We start from the raw sequence: 25783 nt of genomic DNA on the forward strand, positions 1-25783 counted from the left end.
ATCCAAACCCTATTGGACATGTGATGGTATAATCTTTGTGATTTCATTTGATTTGCATTGTCTTAGGTAATCTTCATATGTTATGGTGGATTTTTGTTGATTGTTAGGCTAGGGTTTTGTGGTTGAATTCATTTAGCCTTTCAATATCGTCATTATTGTTATCCATTTTCACCATATACAGTGTGGATTTTTGAAATCTGAGTCAGGCTTCTCTCAAAGACAAATATCCACTACCTATGATGGATCATATTTTGCAAACTGTGTCTGGGTCAAAAATGATGTCTATGTTGGATGGATTCTCAGGGTATAACCAGATAGAATTCACCCCAAAAGACTAGCATAAGACCGCCTTCACCACTCCTATAGGTGTTTTTCCTTATAACATAATGTCTTTTGGCCTTATAAACATGGGAGCTACCTTCCAGAGGGCAATGGGCTTAACTTTTGGGGATATGAAGAATAAAATAATTGTGGATTACCTGCATGACTTGAATGTTTTCTTTAAAATGAGAATAAAACACTTCCAAGATTTAGAGAAAGTGTTACAGAGATGTAGGGATTACGGTATCTCCCTGAATCCCAAGAAATCCATCTTTGAAGTCAATGAAGGTAAACTCTTAGGACGTATTGTTTCAAAGGATGGTATTAAAATAGATCCTGAAAGAGTTAAAGTAATCATACAATTGAGTCCCCCCTCTTCCCTAGATGCGACCATATCTTTTTTGGTTAGGTAAACTTTTTAAGGAGATTCGTGTCGGATTTTGCTGAGTTGACCACACATATTGTTGAAATGTTGAAAATTCAGTCGTCTTTCAAGTGGAATGCAAAATGAAATAAAGCTTTCGAAGACATAAAGGTAGCCATAGCCAATGCCCCCACTTTGATACATCCTAATTTTCAAAAAGAATTCATTATCTATAGCTACGCTACAGAGCATACTTTGTCTGCTATTTTGTTGCAAAAAGATGATCAAGGTATGGAAGCACCCATATCCTTTATGAGTCAACCTTTTAAAAGAATGAGTTAAATTATACCTAGACTGAGAAACATGCCTTTGTTGTTGTGAAAGCTCTAAAGAACTTTAGATACTACATTCTGCATTCCTATTCAAAGGTTGTTTTTCCCAATTCTACTATCAAAAGTATCCTAACCCAATAGGAAATTTATGGAAACAAGAGGGGTGCTTGGATTACAAAGGTGCAAGAGTATGATGTTGACATAACGCCAATGAACTTAGTTAGAGGAAAGAGTTTGTGTACTATGATAGCCAAAAATAAACCAGGGGAACATGATGATCTCCCATTGCTATTGTTTACTAGCACTCTTGATGATTGGTTCTTGAATGTTACATACTTCCTGACATATGGAGAGTGTCTCCCTTGATGTCACCTAAGGAGAAGAGGAACTTAAAATTGAGAGTAGCTAAATATGTTTTATGGGAAGGAGATCTGTACAAGAAGGCTGCATATGGTACCTTTTTAAGGTGCATGGACGAAGAACAACAAAAGAAGCTATTAAACGCACTCCATGGTGAAGTATTTGGTGGATATATCTCGACCTTTTTAATTGTCTATAGAATCATGAGACGGGGATTTTATTGGCTTGGAATCTTTAAGGATGCATACGCTTGGGTAAGTAAATGTGACAAATTCCTTAAATTTGTTGGCAGACCTCAGTTGGCTACCTTACCCCTCAGACCGGTGGTCATTGATGAACCTTTTCATTAGCGGGGTTTGGATTTCATAGGAGCGATCAATCCAAATTCAAGTGCACAACATACTCATATCCTTATAGCCACAGATTATTTCACCAAATGGGTGGAAGTCGTCCCTGACAAACACACTACCTCTGAAGTGGTTATTAAGTTCCTTGAAGAGAACATCTTGTCTAGATTTGGGGTGCCTAAAAAAATTGTGGCTAATAATGCTAGTAGTTTCTCATCTTCTAAATTAACTATGTATTGTTACAACTATGGGATAAACCTTTCTCACTCCTCAGATTACTACCCCTAGGGTAATGGGCAGGTTGAATCGAGTAACAAGAATTTGACCAATATCATAAAGAAATTAAAAGAACAAAATCAAAGGAACTAGCACAAAAGCTTATATCATGCTCTGTGGGTAGATAGAACTTCATACAAGCAAGCAATAGGGATGTCTCATTTCCATCTAGTTTATGCAAACAAAGAGTCAATTACCCCTCCCATTGGAAATATCAGCATCCCAACTTCAAAAAACAACATAAGATGGATATTTACAATCATCCCTAGAGAAAAGAAGCATGTACTTGAATAAGTTGGAAGAACAAAGATATGATGTTGTAGATGGGATAATGAAATATCAAGAGATGGTGAAGAATTTTTTTGATAAAAAGGCAAAAAGGAGAGAATTTGTAGTAGGAGATTCAGTTTTGCTTTGGGATCATTGAAGAGAAGCTAAAGTAGCACACAAGAAGTTTGAGTCTCTATGAATTAGCCCATTCATGATCAGGAAGGTAGTTGGATAAAATTCATTCTATTTGGCATATCTAGATGGCACACAGTTTCCCATTTCCTATAATGGGAAAACCCTGAAACTCTGTAATTGACTCTTAAGAATTATTACTCTTGTACTATATTTCTTTTGTAGTTTTGGTAGTGTAGTTTCAATTTTGGTGTGACTCTATAGCCCTTAGGAATAAGTATTTGTGTCATGTTAGTCTAGGTTTTCTACACCCCCATGGTCCCCATCCCTAGTCAGAGCCAGCTGTTACCTTCCCTTCGCAATCAACCCATTGACATGTTTATTATCATGAAGTTCACTCCATCGCATAAACCTTTCATGTTTTGTAGTTCTTCAAAACCCCTGATCCGTCGATAAAGCCTTTAGGTGTCAAGTCATGTCTATGTTCAAAAAGGGACCTCACCTTACCTATCGGTCTATCACTTCCCAATGGAAGTTAAACCTAGATATTTCATAATGTCGCTCGTTCCTTTTCTGTCTGATACCACGATCCCTGGTAACAAATAATGATGGGTCCCTCATGAGTCTTGTATCGGTTGATCGCACAATAGGGATCTTTTTGCACACACTTTTCTTCTTGATCAAGATTTTCTGAAAGGCACGATCACTCGATGCTCCGATGGTATTGGCTCAAAAATCGGTGATCCATATGATGATGTCAACCAAATTTTTTACATAGTGGGTAATAAATGAGATAATCAATAAAAGGCTCATTACAAATCCTGAAGTAGTATTGTAGTCGTCAAAGCAAAGAAGTTAATTACTCTAGGTTTTTGTATACCTGCCAACCTTGTTCATGGATTTTGTATTCAAAGCTTTCAAAGAATTAAAGGGGCATACAAGGCGGGAATGCAAAACCAAGTTTGAAAATATAAACCCATTGTGTCTAAAATTATTGAAGGTTCTAATTTTCTTGTTGGCAAAATAAGTAGAGCTTATAGTTGCTAAGATAGATACATATATCATCTCCCTAGCTTTGCACATTCCTGAGAAATAAGGGTAGTTGAATATATCTTTCCAGGCAGGTTGGGAATATTTTCATAATTGGGTAGATTGGTACCTGGACACAATTGCCAAAGGATGGATGAAGGTTGTTCGATGTGGGAAGTCTAAATTACCCTCTCGAATTAAAACAAATCTTTTTAGGGATGATATTGCCGACATCATTGTACTCTTATATCGAGTGGTGGGTAGGCCTGGTATAGAATTCTTTGAAGAATGGATGTGTTACTTTATTCTTGTTGTTTGTGATGATGAAAAATGGATTAATTGGGCAAATTTAATATGTGATTCTCTTCATGAGTAGCTTATCGAGTTTAACGATCGTAGGTGATTTTATTTTAGCTCAATGCTCCTGTATGTGATAGCCATTGGACAAACTTCATGGCCAGATCTGAGAAATGTCAGTAACCTTTCAGATGGTGCCCCGGTCTATAATTGTTTTCCTTAGCTGCCAATGGGAGAGGGTATGAGAAATTTATCTCATGTGCATGATTCCTTTCTCATGATTGTGGAAACCCCGGAAGAAGGATTTCAAAGGAGGCCATGACCATAATTCAAACGTATGGGAGTTTCTACATACAATTCAGGAGATTTTTTTTGTATTTAAGGGTCGAAGGTTATGAAAAAGCCCCATTAAAGCTTCCCAGGTATGCCTTTAACTACCTTGTGTTTTAGAGTTGTGTCATTAGATGATCTTTGTCAACATCAAATACATGCAAATGAGGAAGAAGGGGTATTCTTTTCCCTTAAGCTTGTCCCATTTTTCTTGCAAAAATAATGAATCTGTAAGGTTCTCCGATAAGTTTTTATCTAATTTCGGTCTAGGTTCACTGCCCATGAGAACTCACTTACAGTAAGGGTTATGTCAGAAAGAATTTCTATGGAGCTTCCCATTATGCTCATGTCCCCAAGCTGGAAGATTTCTGGGAAGACTGTGTTGATGAAAATAAGGTTTTTAGGACAAGATTTATGCGACTCACTCTGAATCAACTGTTAAATTTCAATGTTGTTACCGTTGTTCCTGGAGATATAATAGATGATAATTCAAATTTAATTGATGCTTCATAATAGAATGTCGTCCTACCTACCTTTCAATTGCTTGAAAATGGAGAGGAAGTAAGTATCAAGGATAAAACTTCCCAATTTTTGGATAGATCACTGGCCTAGCTTGATCACACAATCAAAAGTTGCTCTGGTTCTTCTTCTTCATAGAAAGGAACACCCAAGGAAACTACCACTACCTCTCAATCCTCTCTGAGGGTAGTGGGAAAAACAACAATGGAAACTAATGCATCTTAGACAGACTCATAGTTTGGTGGGGATAATGACCCACTAGAGAAAAGCCCGAAACTAAAATATGTTTGTGAAGAAGGCACTGCAACGCCTCCTAGAAAGAAATGAACATCCCTATAGATCAGTTCTAGTGAGGAAGACACTCAATTTCTACACTAATTGGGAGAACAAAATCCATTACTTTCCTTGACTGATGATGAAGCTACCCAAACTCCTCTCCCTAATATTTCTTTGATGACACCTGACAACACTGCCAACACATTGTCTGTGAAACACCCTATGAGTACCTCATCAACCCCATGACTTAAGAAGGCAATCAAGAAATAGAAAAAGCAATACTCGCTTGCTACTGAAATCAGAATTGACATAGTAACATGTTTGTTAGGGGAGATGCCAAAACCTAAAAAGGCAAGACATGTGGCTAGAATGATTCTAGATCCCCAAACCAATCATCATGTTTTAAAGATTGTCGATCCTAATGTTGACAAAAATGTACAAGAGATTACATAAGGAGAATTCAATGTAAGCAAAATTGACATGGGACCTACAATGGTGGAGGGAGATATATATCATGCAAAGCATTTTGTCACTATTCTCTCGAGGAGAACAAAAGCTACAAAGAAGAAAAATTAAGAGCTGGCGAAGAATGTAGATGTGCTTACTTCTTTTATTAAATCTGCCTATTTTACTGAAAGTCTGGCTACTAGTTCATCCTCAAGGTTGTCTATCACAAAACTTATCAACTCTAATAAGTTGGAAGTTGTTAAATGCTCGCAGATCATCACCAAGGTAGTTGATAGTTGGGCTAGCCAACTGATTGCTAAAGGATCATCATTTATTGAACATGGTCTGATAAGTTATGAAACTCTAACTCAAATGATAGATGTCCATCGAGTTGAATTGCATAAAACAAGGAAAGAAACTCACAAGTTGTCCACCTCTCTCTTAGAAATGTGAGAAGTTAGTGTAGACACTTAAATTAATTATTTTAATTAATTTAACCCTCCTACATAATTAATTAATTTAATTGTGTTAGCCTTTATTCTTCTCAATATTAATTGAATTTAATCTAATTAATATTGTCACTATAGTCCAATGATTGATTTTATAAAACAATTTTCCCTTCTTCCTCTAAAGTACACAAAAATTAACTCTTCTTAATTCCCTCTTTAATTAATTAATTAATCCAGGTGATTCCTACAAATCACCTTTTCCTAATTCATCATTAGTCTAATTAATTCTTCTAGAAACTCTCTTAATCCTATTTAGCATTATTCTCCAATTTTTAATTACCCCCACTCATTCTCTCTCCTAATCAAATCCTCCTACAAATCCCACTTGCTCCTAATCCTCACCTAATTCTTCTAAATACTCCCCCTAATCCCTCATTAGTGTCTAATCTCCATGATTAGACACAAAAGTCAACCATAGCCATTTATGGCTAAATCCTCTCTGTCCCCCTTCTCACCTTCCACCTTAAATGCCCCCTTTCTGGGTGAATGTGAGATTTTCAAAATCTCACATTCTCCCATGCTTCTCATCTTCCCAAGGAATTTTAAAACTCCTTTTCCTTTTTCCAATCCCCATGCACATAATATATTGACATTTTTTAATTTCATGTGCATCCCCCAAGGAATTTTTAATTCCTTTTAGCCTTCCTAGGTGCATTGGGAACTCTTCCCCATGTACCTTAAGGAGGGTGGAGACAAGAAATTCCTTTATGGCAAATCTCTTGGTCTCCACCCCCCTTGTCATGTCATTGTCCATTGATCCATGTGATCTCTTCCTCTCAATCCTAGCCCTCCATTGCTTTTCAATCTTGGTCGTCCATTTTCCTCCTTCCAACTCTATAAATTGGGGTCTTCATCCCCTCATTTGACATCTCCATTCCAAGTAATCTTATGTTGCTCGTTTGTGTTTAGGCATCCATCAAGAGCATCCACATCATAGCCATATTTGCATCCATAATCCATCTTTGAGCACTTATCCTTCATCAATATCCATCCTTTTTGTGCAATTTGGATAGCCACCCACATCAAAATATTGGACCAATCCAAACAAGTCAAGGAGGGGCACATTCTTGGCTTCAACAAGAGTCCAAATCGGAGGAACAAGAGAGACTCCTCTCTTGCAAGGTATAATAGTGTTGGTTTTATGCATTTTATTTGGTTTTTCATATCATTTGAGTTTAAACTACCATACTAACCTTGCATGGTGTTTTCCCTTGGTTCATTTTGGCATGCCCGGTGGGACCCACGTCCCGAAAATCTAACATTTTTTGCAAGTTTTTCATGATTTGTAGATGCAGGTTTCGGATCAATGTGGGTGTCTGCACAGTAGCATGTGCGTCACAGCTTCAGCGCGTGCGTCGGCACTTGAGCATGGGTGTTTTAAATTTGAATTTCACTAACTTGTCATTTTCTATAGTCTGTCATTTGGTGCGTCCGCTCTGTTAAAAAAAAATCTTGTTTGTTAGATTAGAATTTCTTTCACTTTCTGTTTTAATCAGTTCAAATCAAAAAATTAAATTAAAAATTAAAATTAAATTAAAAATTAAAATTAAATTAAAAATTAAAATTAAATTAAAAATTAAAATTAAATTAAAAATTAAAATTAAATTAAAAATTAAAATTAAATTAAAATTAAAAATTAAAAAAATTATTTGTAATTATGTTTAGTTCGTAATTCTATTAACTGTGCAATCACCATGTGTGCGAGCGGTTCGGTGCCTGCGCCCAGGTTCCAACACGACCGCTAAACCTCATTAATGCGCTCGTTTTGAAATTTAAAATTTTGGTTTTCCCGCTAACTGTTTTTTTTATATTTTCCTGTTTTGACGCATATGCACATGTATCAACGTGTCATTTTCTGAATCAGTGCAATCATTCAAGTATAATCTCTATTTAATATTTTTGAAATTTTAAATTATGTTTTTTCTTTGTTTCCTATTTTTAGGAGGCAAACCCTGCTTCAGCACGTATGCAGGCATTTTGACGCCTGCACAAGTGCTTTAGCGCGTCTGCCTGTGGATCACCGCGTCCGTTGTGTCCATAGGATTTTTTTATGTCCTAATCAAATTCTGAGTCTTATGGGTCTGTATGGTCAATCCAAGACTAAAAACTGAAACTACTAACTATTTATTTTGTAGCACTTTGGGCGAAGATTTGTTTTTCCACTAGTCTAGTTGTCTTTTATGCATTTCTAGATTAGCACACATTTTGTTTTGGGCATTAAAAATTTACAGGTGTCTTCTTTAGATTAGTAGCACATTTTATTTTTCTTAAGGGACAATAAACACCATGTTTGTCGTGCTTCATTTCATTTTGATTGCATGAATTTACCTTTAGAGGGTTGCCTTCCTAATTTGCTTGGCACTCTGCATAGACATTGGTGAGAGGGCAACGACCCAAGTGGTAACAGGGTAGAGCCAAGCTCTTCTGAGCTACTATAAATAAATGTGTTTGTGATGAAAGTTGCAAACAACGTGTGCCGATTAGTTCATACCAACACTATGTCTCCCCATAAACCCTATAGAGTGTAACCTCTATAGGTTGGGAGCCTTTTGTAACTATGGAGCATAAAGTGCCTCATGTATGGCCACACGAATGAATGCCCTGACTAAGAACTCTTGTGTTTAGAAGCCAAAAAACCTTCTATTCATTGGTGCAGGAAGTCGGACCTCCGAAGGCGCTCACATTTTTACGGCTCTTAGTAGAGATACAAAGTTCACCATGGGGAGTTTTCATGGGAACTGATGCTTCGCTCCCCTGGAGAAGTGAGTGTCGAGGGTGGAGCTAGTGGGGTCAAGCATCTAAGTATCCTCTTTGAGTAAATATTGTTGGGAAACCAAGTGAGATCCATGACTATTGTCCTTGCCAGCCTCAGGAAATGTTCTAAAGGTGAATGAGTGTCTTTGAGTCACACTTGGCCAATGTGTTTTCTATGCTTGATATTTTCTTTCCAAGAGTAGAGTGATAAATAACCTCCTCACTTTCCACATTTGACAAACATTCCAACATCCAAATTTTTGCACCTTGCATAGTCAAAGTCCAAATCTAGTCCACCACATTTTTACTCATGTTTCATAAGCCTAAGTTGTACAAGCATCCCAAGAAGTAAATCCATCATCCAATCAAGAAGAAGAAGCTTACCCAAGCCCAACTCATTAGACGTCAAAAGTTTTGGTATACCAACCGCAAACTCTTGCTCAAATATAGGACCTTTTTGCACCAATATCACAATTATAGTCACGATCATAGCAATGAGTTTGATGCTAGTGAAGAACTAAGAGTTTGTGCCCTAGACCAAGGATCGGGCTTGTCTTTAAATACCAACTATCATCAAAATCGATGTGGTTGCATTCCTTCATACAACTTGTCATCCAAACCTATCACTTATTGAGTCATTTCCATCCCAAGGATAATCTAGTCATAAATTTCTTGTAGTCATCACTATCATCCTTCTTTGATCTTTCATAATTAACATTTTCCAAGGACTTAGCACATCAATCAACCTCTTAATCCAAGCAATCAAATCAATCCTTAATCAAGCATCTTTAATCAATCATCCTTTCAATCAAATCAACCTCACTCTAAGGATTTATACCTTGTGAAGTTCTATTTAGACCTCATCTTAAATCAATTAATCATTTGGCTTTTGTCCTTGGGAAAGAATCTCCCCCAAGTACCTTTGCCTCATCTTTTGGGTCGATCAAGACCCCAATCCTACATCTTTATTTTACTTGGGATCATTAGTCAATCCCTATTATAAAGAGACTTTGATTATTATCCTAAGGTCTAAATTTTACCCAACTTGGTTGACACCTTGTTTGTGGTTTTCATCAAACATCCCCCACCTAAAATCCTCATACAAGTACTAAGGTGTAATCTTAATCAAACTCTTGTCGTAATCTAAGGACCCCATCAATAATTCTATCCAACTTCATCAAATCAAAATCCAAAATCCGGGCTAAGTCCTTTCATCAAAATTTTCTTCCAAACAAATATTCCCTAAGATTATTCTTATATGGTCACAACTTGATCTCAAAAGAAGAAGATGGTCGAACAACATTATGTCATACTAGACATTAGTGTCTTATATCAAGACCCTACACAAGATCCCACGCAAGGGCAAAATGTACAACCCGACATGTTTGATCAAGATGACCTCTCCTGGGAAGTGTGAACATTCTTAGAGGATTCATACAATCAAGAAATTATGGAGAAATTCATCCGACATAACCCTAGTGGTCTCCTAAGGACCCTCATTGAAAATAAAGCTTGCCTTCCCCCTGATTTTGATAGATTCATTCTTGATCAACAACCACAAGGATAATTTTCTCCTACTCACATTGTTGCACCTATTATTCATCCTCAATCAATAGCGCCCGCGATATCCATCCCCATGGTTTCCATCCAACCTTCTTCCTTCTTAACATCTATTCCATTATCCAACCCGATCATGTCTATTCTCCAACATCCTTCTATGCCATCCTCTTCTACCTGACCACATGTCTCTATTCCATAATCTTCTATCCCTCTCAACAATGCTGATCATTTCATCAATACTTCTCTTCCTCCTACCACAACAATCTGCGGGTCGTGACCAATTGTCGCTCAAATCCTCGTCACATCTGTCATCACGTCTCACATTCTCGCTTCTTCATCCTACCAATATATTACTAGTGGTGGTATACCTTCCATGACTTATGAGATACTCAAAGCAAGCAAAGTATATCATGTCCAAGACTCGCAACATGATATAATCAAAGAAATTCAGGACATAAAAAACATCATCAAAAACATGAAGGAAGGGACTAACAAAAGAAAACCTTATTCATTTGAGGATTTATGTCCTTGTCCTTATGATCCCTCAATATCAATTGCACCTTACCCGCCAGGGTTTGAGATGCCTAAGTTCACAAAGTACGAGGGTAAGGAGGACCCCCTAGACCATGTCTATGAGTTTCAAAACTTATGCCAAGAAGTCTCCTATAGTGACTTATATCTTCATAGACTATTCCCTAAGAGTCTCATGGGAGACACTCTTGCATGGTTCTCATCCCTACCGAGAGGTTCTATCACCTCCTTTTTGGACTTAGCAGAAATGTTTGTGGCCCACTATGCTTACAACATTGTCAATGATATTTCCATGATGGACCTTTGTAACATGAAACAGAGGCCTGGGGAAACTTTCGCCAACTTCTTGCAGAGGAGGCAACACCTTATCAAGAAATTCCAGTGCGATATGCCAGAACAACACCAAATCGAATTATTTCAAAAAAATCTAGTACCCGAACTATCAAAACCCTTGACATCTCAATGCATAGTCTTTCCAAAAGTTGACTAATAAAGGCCTAGCTCTTGAATGTGTCTTGTTAGAGGATGGAACTCTAAGGCATTATCAAAATTCAAGTTAGAATACTTCTTCTTATCACAATGATAAACCAAAGTTTTGGTCTAAAAACAAGAACATAGTCAACAATGGTGTCACTGATGCAAAGTAGGTCAAGATCTGGTCACCCCTTCAAAGTCCACCACCACTAATCGTGAGTTCAACACTCAACAAAACAATCAAAATTAATCTCATAGGCCCCCCAACAATGTCTTAGTCTAGGGGCGACCACCCTGATCTAACAATCAAGCTCCAAGGGAGTATACTCCCCTTGTTGAGCCCATTGAGGTTGTGTTCCAAAAGCTTGTCCAAGTTGGTGCAGTTGTCTTTCCGATAACTCACCCGTTTGATCCTAACCAACCTAAACCTAAGTGGTTTAATGAGAATGAGTATTGTGACTATTATCACATCAATGGGCATGATACACGAAAGTGTATGAAACTAAAGAACTACATACAAGATCTCAATGGTAAGGGTGATATTGAGGTAGCAACAACAAAACCTGGTAAAAATAATGAAAAAACTCAAGATGTACCAGGAACCCTTCCCGAAGCATGACAAAGGCAAGGCTTCATCATCTAATGCTATGAACTACGATTATACCAATCATATATCCGCCTTTGACTCCTTGGTGGGTCGTATTGAGCCTGTAGATAACCACATCAACACCATCACTATCCAAGGAGCTAATCCTCCCTCTTCCCAAAACATACCTAAGATCACTATTCAAGGTGGTCTTGCCTGCTTGCTAAAATAGTCATTCAAGGCATCGCACCTTCCACTTACCACTCTCAAAATGACTACAATGTAACCACCCATCATGGAAGAGTAAAAATCCAAGGAGCTCCCCTCCACCAAATTCTCCCCCCATGTCATCCACTCGCTGATATGACCTCATTGATCATCTTGGGAAGACCCCTACACATATCTCCATCTTAGAGCTACTCAAGACCTCCCCTGTCCACAAGGAGATTTTGGAACAAGCTCTCCTCGAGTCGTGTGTCCCCAATAATATCAATGTTTCCCATTTCCAAGTCCTCATTGGAAACCTTGCTACCCAACAACACCTTGTATTCACCTCCAATGATGCTCCTGCTGATGATGATCAAGATAAGTGATTGCATATTGAAGCTCTTATCTAGAAACACAAGGTTAAACTCATCTTGATAGACGGTGGATCTGGACTCAACCTTTGTACACACAAGTTAATAAAGAAATTGGGACTATATGAGAACATGGTTGATACGTCAGGATGAATTACAATCAAATCCTATGATGATGCAGAAAGGGTTTCCAAAAAAATGATCACTTTACCTCTTCAAGTGGGCCCTATTACAATTGAGACCCCTTGCCATGTTTTGGATCTTTATCTCTCCTATAACATTCTCCTCGGTCACCCATGGATTCATTCCCTTCAAACCGTTCCCTCCACTTACCACCAATGTCTTAAATTTCCCTTAAATGGTAGAGAGATCAGTATCAGAGGTGATCCACAACCTTTTCAGTATTGCAAGCTCTTAGAGGGAAAACATCCATACCATTGCTCATTAAACAAACTCGCTCTAGCTCCTCCATCTGATGCCTCTAAATTTGCCTCCACCTCATCTCAAACAGAACCCAAGGTCAAGATCATAGGCAATGGCTACAAAGAATACAAAATTGAGGATGTCTTATTAATAGGCAATCGCCCCTTGTCTCCTAAGCTATTTGGCAATCCCAAAGAAATAAAAAAAGATCAGAAACCCATTATACAATGTAAGGACACCACCTTCAAACAATGGGGCCCACTTGATGAAGAAATTCTTGAGACATATGTTTCCTCTTGGTTGTACCATGAAGAGGATGAAGAACCAGCAAAAATTCCCAAGAAGATGTATCCAAAAGCATCATCCATTGTGGTTAAGATGGGTTATAAAGGACACAGCCTGGGGCCGGAATAAAAAGGAATCAAAGCACTGATAAATCCCATCTCATACAAGTATAACAGGGGCTTGGGATATACTCCATTACCTAAGATCACTATCATTAGCATCCCTTCAAGTCCCTCCTTGAATGTCGAAGACACTAATGAAGAGGAATTCCATGAAATGCCTTTTGAGTATGAAGATGATATCTTCTTTGACACCCATATCAACACCATCACCCTCATAAGCCCTTCCACTCCACATGAGCTGCAACTTGTCCACCCTGAGCTTATAGATTGAGACCAACAAGACAAACCCTCTTTAGACATATGTGTCGATGATAATGCTCTCATGGATCTCCTAACTATGCACAATTTAGAAGACTACAGTAGAATTCATGCGATCTAATTACATGAGAATTGATACTTTGGTAGTCAATTCAATACCCTTAGTAGCAAAAAAGATAACAAAAAGAAAAATCATGATCCCTTAGGTGAAAACCTTCCTGAGGCACCTTTGGATGAGGAAAAAGTAAAAATAAATGGTGTATCTGAAAGCAAAAACCTGGATCAGGCGCTTGAGGATGAGGAACAAGATAGGTCAACCTTATTGATAAAAGAAATGTACACTATCAATGTGGGCACTGAAGACACCCCAAAGAATGTGCTCATTGCTAAGTCCTTGACGGATCAAGAGACACAAAACTTTATCAATTTTCTCACAGAAACAAAGATCAACTTCGCCTCATCATATCTTGACATGCCAGGCCTTGATCCTGACTTGGTAGTCCAATATCTTGTTGTCCATCCAGATGTTATACTAGTGAAGCAGAAATTATGCAAGATGCATCCACACATTGCATTCCTTGTCAAAATAGAGCTTCAGAAGATGTTTGATGTTGGATTCATAAAACCAATAGATTATCCTGAGTGCGTATCCAACATTGTACCTGTCGGCAAACCTATTGGGGGCATCCACATTTGCACTAATATTTGAGATTTGGATAAAGTCTGCCCTAAAGATGACTTCCTGCTTCCCAACATAGATATGATCGTCGATCTCACAGCGGGACATGAAATTTTATCACTTATGGATGGATTTTCTACATACAATCAAATCGGGATCGTAGAAGAAGACCAACACAAAAAAGCATTCACAACATCATCGGGCACCTTTTGTTATCAAGTCATGCCTTTTGGTCAGAACACTGGAGCCACATACCAACGAGAAATGACAATAATTTTCCATGACCTTTTGTACAAAATCATGGAGGATTACATGGATGATCTCCTAGGAAAATCCAAGACAAGACATGAGCATACCCCTATCATAAGATATATCTTTCAAAGATTGGAAAAATATAAATTGTGCCTAAATCCCAAGAAATGCGTCTTCCGAAAAAATTATTAGGTTTCATTGTTTCCCGCAGAGGCATAGAGGTTTACCCTGCAAAGGTGAAAGCTATCATGGAAATGCCTCCCCTGAAGACTCTTAGACAACTGCATGGCCTCCAACGAAAGCTCCAATCCATCAGATGCTTCATCTCACAGCTTGCGGATAAATGTCACCTATCTGCGCACTTATTACGCAAGGATACCAAATTCAAATGGGACTACCTGTGTCAAAAGTCTTTTGAAAAACTCAAACAATACCTTGCATCACCTTTGATTCTTATGCCTCCTATTCTAGGACAACCATTCCTTTTATACATATCAGCCACCGCAGTGGCACTACGGGCATTATTGGCACAGACATATGATCAAGGAAAAGAGCATGCTTTATGATACATCAGTCGCACATTAGTAGGGTATGAACTCAATTATACCCCTATTGAAAGAGAACACTTAGCACTCATCTTCAGCACACAAAAACTCTGGCACTACATGATTAATAATAAAACAAAATTTATTGCTAAGATTGACCCTCTCAAGTGTCTCTTATCAAAGGCTGCTCTCACTAGCAGAACTGCTAAATGGGCTATGTTACTAGGTGAGTTTGACATCGAATATGTAGATAGAAAATAAATCAAAGGATAAGTGATAGCAGACTAGCTAGTTGATGCTCCACTTCCAAGCGATCACCCTACCCTCACAGAATTTCTAGATGAATTCATAATGACTGTCACTATGTCTTCCACATGGCAGTTGTATTTTGATGGTTCTTCCACCCAGAATGGATCGGGGGTAAGCATATTGTTGATCACACCCCAAGGAGATTGCATCCCTAAATCATACAAGATAGCCTTTGCATGCATCAACAACATTGTAGAATATGAAGCATTGATTACTTGACTTTGTTTGGCTATCCAATGGAGGATATTGGAATTACATGTCTATGGTGATTCACAACTTGTCATTAAACAAGTCAATGATGAATACCAAATAAAAGATGACAAGATTCTTCCTTATCATAGTATGGTTGAGGACCTCAAGCGACATGTTACATCAATCAAGTTTGATCAGATTCCACACACAAATAATAGAGTTATAGATGCAATGGCCACTATTGGTTCCCTCCTTCAGATACCAACACACGGTCAGAAATGTGATTTTTTGGTCGAGCAACTCTTCATACTAGCATATGACCTACCTGAGTTTGAAATGGTATGTGTACTCGTTGGTCCTGAATCCCCTTGGTACCAAGAGACCTTCACCTACCTAAGAGATAACACCATTCCTCCACACCTCAGCAAAACCCAACAATAGACCTTTATCTATCGTTGTTCTTGTTACACTATCCTTGCAGACACCCTATTCAGAAGGCATTTTGATGGTTCCCTCCTAAGGTGTCTAAACAAACAAGAGGATGAATGGGCACTACGTGAAGTGCAAGGTATCTATGGGGCACACTCAAGTGGTCTCACTTTGGCTAAAAAACTCTTGCGAATGGGATACTACTGGACTACAATGGAAGACAATGCATAAAATTATGTGAAGAAATGTGTCCCTTGTCAGAAGCATGGTGACAAATTTCATGCTCCATCATAAAATTTGCAGCCTTTTATCACACCCTAGCCCTTCTCATAGTGGGGGCTCAATCTCATTGGGAAAATCCACCCTGCATCCTCCAATGGCCATAAATTCATCATCACCGCCACAAAATACTTCACCAAGTGGGTGGAGTCCATCCCTCTTACCTTCACCATTGGCAAACAGATCTTGAAATTCATTTTGAACTATTTGATCTACCAATATGGGATCCATAAGGTTATTATCATATATAATGGAAGACCTTTCAAAAAATAGGATGTTAAAGAGCTCTATTAGAATTTTGATATCCAACACCGCTTCTCCACCCCTATTACCCGCAAGGCAATGGTCAAGCTAAGGATTCTAATAAGACCTTAATCAAAATCCTTAAAAAGATAGTCAATGAAGCTAGTCGTGACTGGCACCTCCAACTCCACCCTTCTTTGTGGTCTTACCACACTTCTATCTGCACACCCACAGGTGCCACTCCATATGCCCTTGTCTTTGGCTCTGAAGTTGTCCTCCCTCTTGAAATCGAAATCCCCTCCCTAAGGATATCCCTGTAGAATATCCTTCCTGATGAAGAATATAGAGTTGCTAGGCTACAAGAGTTAGAATTGTTGGATGAAAGGTGCCTCAAGGTCTTGAATCATATCTGGGTATATCAAAATTTTCTATGCCTGAGTTACAACAAGAAGGTCAGAACCCAGCAATTTGAAGTTCGTGATCTAGTCCTTATGGAAAATCAGAAAAAACTTCAAGAAAGAGAAAAGGAAGGAAAGTTCGAGCCTAATTGGCTTGGACCTTATATAATCATAGCAAAGTATGGATCAAGGGCATATCAATTGGCTACTCCGGAAGGAGATCCCTTGGATGAGCCTATGAACATCATGCACCTGAAGAGATTTTATGCTTCGTCCTCAGAAGGTCACCAATTGTCTAAAAATCAAAAAATACAAAATAAATACAAAATAAAGAAAAATACAAAAATAAAATAAAATAATAAAAAGTAAAAAATCAATTCGTCCATCAGTGAAAACCACTTTGTGGTGCTATGGGCAAGTACCTTGGTTAAAACCTGTTCACGGGCATCAAGGTAAATAGTATTGATCCATCGTCTATCAGGTCAGACTCTATCTTCACCACCCACCCACCAGATGTCCATATTTGCCAGTGCATAAAACCTTCTACCATGGCATCCATCACCTCATTTCTTGTCGGTTGTCCCTTTCATTCCAACAAGAAAATTGTCCACTAATCCACTAAGCCACACTTAGCAGAACAATCACCCATATGATGATGAGTCTTTGCCCAAATCATCAATAAAGATCATCCCATTAAACTAAGCTTATGTCCTAGTTAACTGAGCTTAATTCATAGTCCTGAGCTTAAAATTCTTCTTGACTTGCGCATTATTCGAACTGCAGTGTCATAAAATTGTAACCCTAGCAATTTTAACCATATTTGAGGCCCTCACCTTGACGACGACATCTCTTTCCTTGACCAAAACCTCTTCCTGTACTTTCATCCCATGAACCTTTCCTATTTGACCCCTGAGGTAGTCTCAGGACCTTGTCTGATCCCCAAGATAGGGTAGGATAGGGGTGTGGCGCCCCTGTCCCCACCTCTTAGGATGGACCTAAAATAGGTTTGTCCGACCCCTTTTGCACAATTTTTTCCTCGGGGATTGCACTCCTCTTTGTCATCCTTCGGTGGATGAAAATTAATCCTCTAGGCATGTATAAAAGGAGATTCAATTTCCTCATTTGATAGACATGATACATGAGCAAGATAAGGATAATAAGCAAAATTCAAGCAAAAGGTCTTAATCAAGCATTCAAACCTTCAAGCATCCATCAAGTCCCCTTCTTCATTCATCCATTGGAGCAACATTACAACATTCATTTGCAAGCATGTGTGTGTGTTAGGTTTTTGTCATGTTACATGCCATTTCATGCAACACTTGTGATTACATTCAAGAAGCAAAGCAATGATCATCAACAAATTGCAGATCTACAAGGTATACATTTCCATTGTTTAAATTCAAGCATTTGTAATTACTTTCTTTCAAGGTTGATTCCTCAACCAGGTTTTGATTGAGGCAAACCCCTATCCACAACCCTTCTTCCCTTGTTTTTGGTGTGTAGGTTGCAAGTGAGCAGCTGTATTTTTAGATCTGGACTCCATTTACAAAGGCGGAAAAACCCTTTTGGTTTTGTGGATTTTTTGGAGGACCGTGTACACTTTCAACACGGTCCCGATGACTTTTCTCCAAAGTTGTAGGGAAGATCCGTATCAGTCTAAATATCTCAAATCCGAAGTTACAATGTGATCTCAAACCGATAGCTCCTCATTTCACCCATTTTATCTATCTTTCCTGCATAGTCAACAAGTTAACTTTCCCATTTACAAAAGAGGGTAAATTACACTTCAACTCTTGCAATCCACTTGGAATTCACATCTCTGGATTTGGATCTAGTGGATTTAAGCCCCTCCTTTGAATGTAAAGTTCCTCCAAGTGAAAATCATCCTAGTGACTTCCTTTCTCTCTCCTAGGTGGGGAGTCACTAGGGTTCAATTTTCCACTTTACATTTGGTGAACCCAACGTCTTACACATTAATTCTAATTTCTCATCATTAGATCTGATTAATTGCAATTTGAATTTCAAATTTTCATTTCTAAGTTTGATCTTTTACAAATTTTAGAGGTTCTTTGCATAAAAACCCTAATCTTTTATTTTGAGGAAATTAAGCTTGTGAAGTGCAAAATTTTAATTGCTTGTTTTAGATCTGATTTCTATTTCAAATTTGTAATTCAAATCTGTCTTTTTATTCTGAAAATTCAGTGGTTAAAAATCAAAACCCTAATTTTTAAGATCCTTCTATTTTTTACCTTTGATTGCTTATTTGACCGATCTAGACATCTCCAAATCGACTGTTATTTTGGATTCTGGATTAAAATTGTAATATCTATCATCCTTGAAAATTTTGAAAAAAGTTGGTCAGACCGTGTGCACTTTCAACATGGTCCTTGGCTTTTTTCCTGAAATTTCGAGAGACGAAATTGACTATGTTTTTTTTCTTAAATCCAGAAAATTGGCATACTTTATCAATTCCACCACTTCCTAAGGTCGACAGCAAATTCAAATTTCACTACTTTCATCTTGTGCATTAATTTTCATAAAAAGGTCCTAATTTTAGATCTTCTTTTCCGCAAATTAAGATTTTAATTAAGAGACTTTCAATGACAATTAATAAATTGGATTTACTTGCTCTTTCGCATATGATTACATTGTTTTTCACATATATTTACTATAATCATTTGTTGGATAAGGGTTTCTTTCATTTCATGTTGCTTCTCTTCATTCATAGCACTTGGTCATATTGTGTTGTTAGGATTTCCAAATTATTCTCTTTTCAAATAGATCTTAAGGCTTTCATGTATCATTTATGTTGCATTATGGTGGTGATGTTAACAAAATGCATTTCCTATGTTAATCACCTCAAAGCTTTTGTAGACCCTAAACCTAGCAATCCTAACCCTTGTACCTCTCCTAGGGTACCTTGTGTGGATGAGACGGGACCTAATGCTTTGACCAATGATCTTTCTAAAAGAGAGAAAACATTGGAAAGTAAAATGGACCCATCTTTTTCTTTTACACATACCCTTGAGCAAGGGGGGCAAAATCAAAACATTACCATTCTTACATCTTCAGATCCTCCTTATTCTCCTAAGACTTATCTCCAACATCAAAGTATATGTAGGGAGGATGATATCATGCATTTTATTCATGACCTTTCCCCCCACATAGAAATAACTAAAAATGAGCTTGTAGATGATGAAGATGTCCATCCCCAATCTTCCAAAAAGAATAAGCTTGATAAAGGAAAAGAGATTGCCATTTCACATGATACTCCTCCTTCATCTATAAATTATTTTCTTCCCCCTTACACATCAGATTTCAAATAAGTTCATGATCCTATTCCTCCATCTAGTCAATTGCAACATTCTTATAGTCATGGATTTCATATAATAACTAAACAAAGTTTTAAAGGACAAAGAATCAGGAAATTTGAGCAAGGAATTTGTGTCCCTATAAATACTCCTACACAAACTACTACAAAAGGCCTATGAAATGATACTCCTCTTTCTATGGATGAATCCTTAGGCTCCAAAACTTTAAAAACTATCTTGAAAAACAACAAATCAAAAGAGCCCGCAAGAATGCTTCTTCTTCAAAACGTACTTTTTCTTCATTTCATCAAACCCATGACCATAATGCTGATGATTGCCCTGATTTTCAAAAACATATTCAAGATGGCATACACAGTGGCAAAATTAGAGTTGTGGATAATTAATCTTCCTCTTCTAACAAACCTTCTCTATGTCAAGACCATATTTATCACCCTATAAGATTGGCTGCAAGAATCTATTGGAGATTGAAGTATGATAAGAACATTTCCTTCCCTCCTTTAAAAAAAAAAAAAAAAAATCTTAAGCAAGTGGAAGGAATTGAATATTGCCTTTTTCATGATTTACATTCACATTCTCTTGGAAAATGTTATGCATTTAAGAATTTTTTTCAAAAGCAATATGATCTTGTGCGAATTTCTCTCACAATAGATCTAGCTATCTTTCTTGACATCAAAATAGTGCCTTAGCACTTTCTTTCTCTTCATGTTTCTCCTCACCCTATTACATAAATAGTCAACTTAATTGGGGGCTTTTCAGCATTTGTGGTGGTGGTGTTTCAATTTTAAATACTTTGGGGTAGCAACATGAAGTCTACTTCTCCTTCTTATTTTTATATTTATCTCTATCTTTGTGAATTATTCATTATTGAATATCCTTTCTTTCATAGAGTTATTCTTATGTGAGCATATAATTGTTCTTGGTTTTCCTCTTTGCTTGGAGAGGGGAATTTTTAATGAGTAATGCATTCTTATCTTTCCTTCATTCTCTTGGAAAACTTACCTCTTTTATGGTTTTGATTATTCGCAAGTACGATATGCCCCTTAGCATGGGATGACCTCTTGAGAAGTGTGTATCCCTTCCTTGAAAGGATTTGTTCCATTAGGAATGTATATCGCTTGGAAATAATCACCATCAAAATATGTGTAATGTTTCTCCTTGTTTTCCTCACTTGGGGGGCAAGGATTTTTGCTCCTTTCTCTTTCTTTTTATCTCATGTATCACTATTTCCTTTAGGGGATGCATTTTCCATATGTGATTGTCATTTCTTTTACAATGGTATGCTCTTATGATTAATCCCCCTTGAGGAATATGTGATACTCTTTCTCTCTTCTCTTAGAATATTACCACTTCTTGAGACTTTTATTTTACATATATGAATGTCTTTTCTTGCATGATTTGGTTTGTTTGCTTTGATTTGCATCACTTTGTCCTATGACTGTTCCTACCCATGGCTTCCAGGATCAATCTATATCTTGGTATGTTGAGGAAAGGGGCTTACTAGGGCATGCTTTTGTGGTATGGTGTGTTTGAAGGTTTTCCTTGTATGAACCGACAACCCTACATTAGTGTTTATCAACACTTGCATGATTGTGTGCAAGGCATACTTGTTTGTCAGAGAGTCAGTCCACGCCTTGGGTTTTTCATGACATCCTAGTTGCTATAATCAATGGTGTAGACTACCCTTGGCAATATTAAACTAGGTTGGCTCTCCACATTTTATGCACAACAAATCTCCCTATCCATCTCATATCATCGTATTTTTCCGATTATTTCTCTGTTTCACATTTTGGAGACCTCAATTTATTTCCCCCCATGTTCTTCTATCCTACCTAAGGTCATTGTATTATGATTGGCATATTCCCAAACAAATTATGCATTATCCATATAGGTGCATTATTCATTTTTATCTGGTGCATTAATCTTTTATGTGTTGTGTTATTTATTTTTATTTTGTGCATTGCACGTCATTTAGCTTTCATGTCAAATTTTGGTGCATTATTCATTTTTATTTTGTCCGGTGTGTCCATCACTTAGTTTGTATTTCAAATTTTGTTGCACTTTTCATTTTTATTTCGGTTATCCATTATAGTCAACATATTCATTATAGATTAATCCATTTAATCAAATTATGCATTCTCAAATTTTAAGTCCATTACAAACAAAGTAACATATCATAAACACATAAGCATCCATCATGCATCCTTCAATGAATATGAAGGTATTGCCAAATCCTTATTAAATCAGATTTTCTTGAGGAAGAAATTGTATTCCTTGAAGATGGAAGAGGGTGGACAAAGAGGAGAAATGTCAGTTCTTGTTTTTTTCTTTGCCTCATTCATGGGATTCTCTTGTTATGGCCATCGATAGTACTTCTGTTGTTTTGAAGTCTGAAGATGTGGTGGGTGCCCTACTTGGTGAAGAGATGCAAAGGAAGGTATCCATCAATATAAGCATCATATCATAAACACATGCATGTATAAGCATCCATCCTGCATCACGAATAGGTTATCACAACACATGCATAATCATCATCAATACATCGCATCATAAAACAATAAGTAATGCCCATCACAATGTCCACAATAAAGTACGTGCATACATAAACATCGCCGAAAAATCATATATATATATATATATATATATCAAAAATGAATATAACAATCATAGTACAATAGTCACCCCAAAGGGTTAAAAATAAGATATATTGTCACATGGAGCTCTCTCTCCCCCCTGTCTCTCTCCCCCCCTCCTCATCCCCTCCTCCTCCTCTGGATGTCCCTGCACCCCATGTCCTCGGTGGCCTAATACCCACCAATCCTCTTGTCCACTGGATCTAACTTAGGTTCTGCCTATGGGTCTTGTGTGATTGTACACTCTTTATGTACAATGTTGCCATCTGATCTGTTGGGATGACTCCATGGTATAATCTCCTATAATATGCAGCCTCCCACCATGCCCTCTCCTGCTACTGCATCATGTCTGAGTACATCGGACCCAGCCTTGCAGGGACTAACATCTACCGCATTGAGTCCATCTCGCCCCACAAGCGAGTCACATCCACCTCTGCCTTCTGTACCCTGACTCGGAGACTCTCTATTTCCTCATCCTGCTGCTGCAATGTACTCTACAACTCCCCAATAGCAGTCCCTATCCTCACCTCCTCTAGCATCCTTTATGCATCCTCTCCCTCTCTTCGCAAATCCTCTACCTCTATCTGAGTCATCTGAAGGCTCTCTATCAAATCATCAATCTCCCTCTATAGCCTCCCCATCTTAGCCTGCAAGTTGTCCCCCTCACTCTCTCCACCTATAGCTCATCCTCGAGAGAATATACTCTCACCCTGGTAACATCCCTCTCCTACATGACCCTTTCATACTCCACCTGAGGTACCATGTCATCAACCTCCACCCTAGTATTCTGCACATGTACATTGGGGATGTCCATAGGTGCTTCCTCATTTCCTCCCCCCTCTCTCTCTCTCTCCTGCCACCTGGCCTATCGTTGTCACTCTTACCTATGCCTATGTTGGAATGGCAACATGCAGCCCTCTCCCTCATGCTCCTCCCCTCCTCTGCCTCTGGGCACCCCTACCTCCTCCCGCCATAGCCCTATCCCCAAGAGAATCCTCCTCTCCCCTAACTATCTCTTCCATTGTGGGTTGCACCTCATCATCCTCGAGTACCCCTAGAATGGCCAGACGCACTAGCAGGTGGGCCTCACACCAGCACCTGTACCCTCTTATCATACCGAGATCCTCCCCCACACCCCTCCACTCATCCCATACCAAGTAGGCTTATGTCTGAAAATTGGTCCTGCCCTCCAAAGGACTTACAGTTTGCCTCCATACTCCTACCTCTCGTGTCAAATGTGGATACAATGGCACATCACCCATTATATCATGAATCTCTCTGAACTGTCGAGCCACCCTATATGCTACATATTACTCCATCGCATACACTGACCTTCCAAAAATCCACATCTCAACCCCTACCCAATGTAGCTACCAGTCTCCCCTTCACTGCTTGCTATCCAAAAATGTTCGCCAGGTAAACTGCATCAGCTCGTCAAAAATGCATCGCCGAAACCATATAGCCCCTATCCTGGTATAGTGTAATAATCGCCAGTATCAGTTTATATAAGGTCATCGTGGTCGTCTATCCTATACCCCAAGCAGCCGAGTCACTGCAATGTGCTCTCATACCCATATATGAAGCAAGGTCACCCTTGTCGATAGACTCATATAATCTTGATACACACCTAAATGAATGTCGTGATATAACTATGTGAGCATCACCACTCCCCATGCATACTCTGCACAATCGTGTACCATATAGTACATGATGAATACTAAGAGGGGAGGTGAATTAGTATACCAATAAATACTGAACTTAAACACTTAAACAGTTTAGCAGTAAACTGGTATAACAATTTTGCTAACAAACCGGTTAACACAAATGCAAACCAAACAGAAAATAAGGCATTCACCCACAGACGCAGAATCACCATAACACAAGAGATTTTGATGTGGAAACCCAAATGGGAAAACCCACAGTGAGATGAAACTCACAAGTAACTATGTGCAAAATAGTAGCCAGACCGGTTAAGGTCATACAATGTTCTTTACCAGAACAGATCTTGTTAGGAATCTCAATCTCTATTCGAAAATAAGTCCGATTAAAGACTACCTTGTGAGAGGATTTTAGATCCACAGATATGAGCCACCTTGTTAGAGGATTTACAAAGGCTTTTCTGGGCCTACCCGGTTAAGGGTTTCAGACTTGTCGAAGATGTGAGTAATCAACAAGTGAATGATCTAGCAAATAGCACAGTCTGTTTGGTTAGATCCATGATAGCTCATTGCTAATGCATTTCAGCATTACTTCAGTCTTCAGTAAATCCACACTCTGTTATAGCACACAGACTTGATCTTCTCTTCTAAGATCGCACATACAAAAACTCATCAACCACCAAAAACCCTAACAGCTACATCATCTAAAACTCTAGACATGATGTCCTTAAGAAGGAATCTGATTTCATGTCGGTCCAATAGGATTACATTGCATGTTCTTAGGTTCATTGCATCTAGACACATTTGATAACATGGCACAAATCATCGCCAAAGTGTCTGTGGATGGTAACTCATCACAAAAATATCGGTTGGTAACTCATCACAGAGTATTACCAGTTCATACAACTTTACCAATTACCGGTTGGTAACTCATCACAGAGTAATACTAGTTCAAACATAAAACCGATTACCGGTTGTCCAAAAATGAAGACTGGGAAAATGATAATTGTCGCTATAGTTTCTTCGCTCCGCTTGAGATCCTCGAACCACTTGAGGTCTCCATACCGCTTGAGATCGGTAAACACTTTCTGCAAAACACCGATAGCCTAAAGACTATAATACATAATACTGATTTAGAACAAATACCGGTTAAGCATAACTCATACATAGAAAGTGATCTCAAAGCAAGTGTGTGTCCATCAATGACAATCACAACATAAACATAAAAAATGCCAACAATCTCCCCCTTTGGCATTGATGGCAACACTTAGGAAAAAAAAATTTGACATCTAAGTGTTTTACAACAAAAATATGCCATAATCAAAATTACTCCCCCTAAGCATATACATTTCCCCTTTTGCAGAAAATACAATGTATACTACTCCCTTACAGAGATAAACACGAAAGTATACATAACATGCATCAAAATTTAAATACATACTACTCCCCCTTTGCCA

Source organism: Cryptomeria japonica, chromosome 6 (genome assembly GCF_030272615.1).
Source record: "Cryptomeria japonica chromosome 6, Sugi_1.0, whole genome shotgun sequence".
In the NCBI taxonomy this organism is placed as follows: domain Eukaryota; kingdom Viridiplantae; phylum Streptophyta; class Pinopsida; order Cupressales; family Cupressaceae; genus Cryptomeria; species Cryptomeria japonica.